We start from the raw sequence: 5,476 nt of genomic DNA on the forward strand, positions 1-5,476 counted from the left end.
AAATATTCTTATAAACATTCTTAGGAAACATCGTTTGACACTTTCTTTTTAGCAAGTATTGGGTAATCAATTACAAGTGTTTGGTGTCCAGATCGGTATCGTGTTACATTGTACATATGTACCATTGCTTTTGATTGCAGCCTGGCCGTTTACTGATAACCTTTTAGGGTGCCGTTCGGAAAATGTTTGGCACGCGCGTCATTTTCGTGAAACCATGGATAACTATATATCTTTAGAAAGGTTATGAAATGTAGAATCCAAATATATAAAAATATTGGAAATTTATTGCTTTAATCAGCACGCGTGAGCCGTCAATCTTGAAATTATCGATGTTCGCTTCGCCGAATTACCCGCATCCGTGTTATCTCTTACATCAAAACAAACTGCACCATATCACTCAGCACATGATAGGCTATCAAAGTGTGTCGGGCATTTTGGATCTTTCTATTGGTTTCTGAGAAAATAGGCTCTGAAGTAAGCCTCCCACGCAGTTGAAGTTGGCCAATAGGAAAATTTTTCGTTTTGCGTCACGCAAAGAGGTGTCACAGGAAAATATTTCGAATATTCAAAATGCCCGACACACTTTTGTGCACCAATATCTCACGATCATTTCGGCTAAATTTCTTAAAAATCCGACAAATCTACATACCCTATCAATTCGTTTGAAGAGAGGTTATTCACGAAAAATAAATCCCGAGTTTTCGGGCCGAAAATATTTTACTAGTTTTCACACCTTGTCAACGCGGGTGTGAATGCAGCCATGCCGTCGATCAATAAAAATTCCACATACAGCCCCCTGATGTCGCTTGGTACAAAACAGTCTCGAATTCACGGGAAAAGTTATTCGCCGCTCAATCTACAGCCATTGTATTTGTTATCCGTGGTCATAATGCCAAAAACGAAATCGGGCGCGTGGAATTTGAAAGCAACTAGGCAAAGGGGTAAAGGCCGTTCCAAAAATACCACAAACCCTTGTCGCTGGCAGCGAGCTAAAATTTTTTCGCTTCATCGATTGAATCTTTGTTCGCTTTCTTAGGCCCTGGCTTTTTATTACCTTCAACCCAGGGTGAACTCTCACGTTTCCGCTTTTCTGATCATTTCATGGTCATTTCTCGACAAATTCGCCTAACATTTCTCCTCGCGTTGACCACGAATGAACCACAAACTATTCGCGAACAAATTACGTAATTTGAGCATCCCCGGATGTATTCCCGCGTGAAACTCACCGGAGGTCCGAAGTGTTGACATGTCATAGCACATTTGGGGATTTTAAAACATTTAAGTCACGCAAAACACAATAATAGAAAAATAGAAAAATTCGTACTGACATAATTTTTTAAAAAAAAAAGAAAACCAGAAGAGTGGGCTATCTCATTGTAGCTTTTTACACTTTTGGAAAATTCCACCCCGAGAAGGTTATCAGTTACTTTAAACAAACATTCCTCACAGAGATAAAGTGACGGAAATGAAAATACCTGATTTTGTTTCAACTTAAAACATATTTAATTGTATTGTATTTACAAATCTTCAACTCAAAACTATATTTTTTTCAAAATCTCAGCCTCAGGTTTATTCTTAAAATATTCATGAAAGTTCGCCAATTTCAGCCTCGATATTCTTATAAACTTGATTCTTATAAAAAAAAGAGTGCAATAATGTTTTACACAAGTCACTGGAAATGACGATTTTGGGCCTTCTTGTTAAAATACCACTGAAGACATAAAATTCATTTCGAGTACGCAGAGAGAATCCTTACCATCTACGAGATCTCGAGACATTTAAAAAGGCAGAGCCGTTTTCGATTGACGGTGTACACTCGTTCAGTGTCAAGTCGCTGTATTTCGCAATTTCCGACTTTGCCGTAACAAGCCTTTTTTCGATCGATCCATTCGATCCATTCTTGAAAAGCAAAAACTCCGACTTGAGCAGCATTTCATCTCCCAAAATCGAAGGTTAATTCAACATCGAGTAGCTAAAGATCCTAATAATTTGCTGCCATGCGAGTTTCCCGCGAAACGAAACCTAACCGTTTGTACCTGATGATCACTTGATCCACACTTAGCCAGCATGAACCATTCTCTTATGGTTTTTGAGGCATTTTTCATTCCATTTTTATTTATTATTTCACGGTTTTCCAAGTTTTACAGCTCTCATCTTTATCATTAATGCTTTATTGTGTAGCGAGAGCGCTCGAGTCAGTACGGCATTCTCTTTCGTTACGTAAGAATACTTAGAAGGAAATAAATAATCGCACCACGGACTACATGTTGATGACAGAAATAATTTGCGAATAATAATGCCTTGAATGAATGCATGCTGCGAATTTCATTCTCGACTTAAGCTCGTCATGGCATAACAAAACACGAAATTTCTAAGTTGTGAATTCTAGTCTCCTGAAATCAGCTAAACGATTTTTATAAAGCAAATCAACATTTGAAGATATTTACCATACTGCAGTGGTTTCTAAGTCTTGAAGCTCCCCTGCGTCATTGCCTTTTAAGTAATGATCCGCGTACTGGCAACCCGGGGGGGGGGAGGCACTCAAAAAAGTTTTATACGGGGAGGCTCCGCCCCAAGCTCTTACCCCTTACCCTTTTATATACCATTTTGACAAAAATTGTACCCCTTTCGTATACCTTTTACTGAAAAAAGGTACCCCTTTCATATACCTAAAAGACGTGACATAGCCTTAGAACAGGACGTTTTTCGGGGGGGGGTGGATGCCACCCTTCCCCCCCCCCATAAGGTTTTTTCCAATTTTTGAAAAAACGATTTACTTTACAATGCTGAAACTTTCGGTAGCTGTTCATTCATCCTTTGCGGAAATTTTGATATGTCAACCATGTGTCTATGGTATTTGACGTTGCCATGGCAACGTCATAAATACAAGCAGGTCTTGCGAAAAATCGTCATTTTTACCATTTTTCTTAATTGTTTCCAGTTTTTTAAAACACAGGTGCAAGATGTGTTTATTTTTACATTCGGTAAGCATTCTGGCTTGATTTCGCATCAATTTCCGTTATTTTCTGACTTTCTAAGAAAATGTTGAAATCCAAGATGGCGGATCCCCCCCCCCCTTGTACGATGGTGGGGGTGTGAGTTTGCTTGTACGTCCGAGGGTTAAAAAGCCTAAATGACGGATTTTCATATCCTTTCATATACCTAAACTTGTGAAATCGCCACCCTTTTATATACCTGAAGCCAAAAAAAGGTACCCCTTTCGGGCGGAGCCTCCCCGTATAGGCCGTTATATGGAGTACCCCCCCCCCCCCGGGACTGGCAAGAAGTAGACACTTCAAATGCACGGAACGCAGAGAGATGATGATTTTAAGTTATAAACCGGATTAAATTGAAGCCCGCTGTTTGGTTGAATACTCAACAAACGTCAAAAAAATGGTCATAAAATAACTTTTTTAATATTATTTTCGGCAATTTTGGGTCCCAGGACCATGTTTTGTATCTATGCCGTGTTTCGTTGCCATGGCAAATGGGGAACTGGTCCTACTTGAAGCACGAAGCACGATACTCGATATCCGCCATCTTGGATTGCACGTATTTAATTGCTTTCACACTTGTCCTCGGTATGCAGAGCCCGGCTAAATAAGTGGTTTTATAAGAAGCATTTTCCTTAGATAGGAATGTAATTCGAAAAATTTTTAGCGTTCTTTGACACTGCCAGATGCCTCGAAGAGCATTTTGTTGCAACCCACAACACGCCGCATGGGGACATGCTGACGACTCCACCATCCTGCGTACTGCTACATACAAATACATACAAATTCGTCTTTGCGGAGTCAATAAAAACGGTCGCCACAAAGGTCGAAGAAGAAATATTTGTGTGCGATTGGTGGAATCGAGGGAAGTATGCCTCAAAGAAGCTGAAATTTACGAACTGGATCTCTTTGGGACTGAAGATCTGTATCGCTTCTTGCCACGGAAAATGTTTGCGTCGGATCAGTGACGCGTCTTAACATATCCTTTACTCGAATCACGAGTGGACATTTTCTACAGATGGTCCGTACTGCTTAAAACTGGAATACTTGGGCATATGCACGCGTCCCTTGAGCAGTGATCCATTTTCCAAGCCAAGAACAGTTGCAGTAGCGGACTCGAATACATAGACATCTCCGGCAATCAAGTAAAGTTTACGATTTAAGCAGTGGCGTGCTTATGTTCCTGTTGAGACGATTTCGAAAAAAAAAATAATCCGTATCCTTCTTGCCACGGAAAATGTTTGCGTCATCCTCCACTCGAACAGACTCGAAACTCAAGTCGACATTTTCTTCAGATGATCGAATACGTGGACATCTACGGCAATCAAGAAAAGTTTACGATTTTAGTAGTGGCTTGTTTGTGTTCCTGTGAAGGAACTCAGACGATTGTGGCGAATGGATTCAATTTAACGGCGGATGAATTGTTATTCTTTTCGAAAACATTTGAATCCGTTTCAAGCGGCGCTTGGCAAGTGGAAAAAGACGAACTCTTTAAGGAACCTTTTGAAGGATCTTTTTTAAGATTGGTTTTATTGAGAAAAAAATGTCTTTGTTATATATTATAGAACACATTTACGCGAGAGCCCCAAACTTTTATGTGGAATTTGATTTACAAATATTGGTCTTAAGATCAGTGTCTCAGATTTTTCTTTACTTAGTACTCTATTAATTTTTTTTTTCACTTTAAAATCACGTTTTTAGGGCTTCTTTGGGATTAAAAATTCATAAAAAATGGATGGAACAAGAAAAGAAAAATCTGAGACACCGTTTTATAGATTATTATATGAAGATCAGATTACACGTCCAAAAAACGTTTCTTCTCTGATTTGAGTGCAATGACCGTATTCCATTTAAGACCGAAATGCTCAAAATTAAAACCCTTATTTTTTACGGCTCTAAAACCATACCTATTAGGGTATCACGTCGCTAATATAGCTTATATACGGGAATACCACCCCTATCCTCCCCACACAGACCATTCTGAGTTTACTGTATACTTTATTATAGGTATTGTTAGGAATGCACATGTGAGATTCACGTGATGCCCGGGTGATGGTTCAAATTAAAGAAGCTAAGTGAGTTTTGTTTACGTATTTTCAGACTCGAATTTTCGATAATTGTCCGGCTACAACACTGTCCAATAAAATAAGCGCAATATTCCTTGGCCTGTAGGTATTAGCAAATATTGGCAAGGAGGTGGTTGACATTTTTTTCTCTAGTATAATGAAACAATGAAATCAAAAAGATCCAAATGCTTCTAATCAACCATGCACAAATCTTCCACACTGGAGGCAAAGCTCTCATTTAATAAAAATTTGTCACGTTATTTTTCATGAAAGACATTCAAACAAAAGGCAAAGCCAACATAGCGAAAATTGGAAAGAGTAAGGTATTAAATTTGTTTTAAAAACCACTTTCATTAAAAGTCAAAAAAAGGAAATTGAATGTACTACACAAGAGCCTCTTAAAAGGAACATACAATG

Source organism: Oculina patagonica, chromosome 8 (assembly GCF_052425735.1).
Source record: "Oculina patagonica isolate OP01 chromosome 8, crgOcupat, whole genome shotgun sequence".
NCBI lineage: Eukaryota > Metazoa > Cnidaria > Anthozoa > Scleractinia > Oculinidae > Oculina > Oculina patagonica.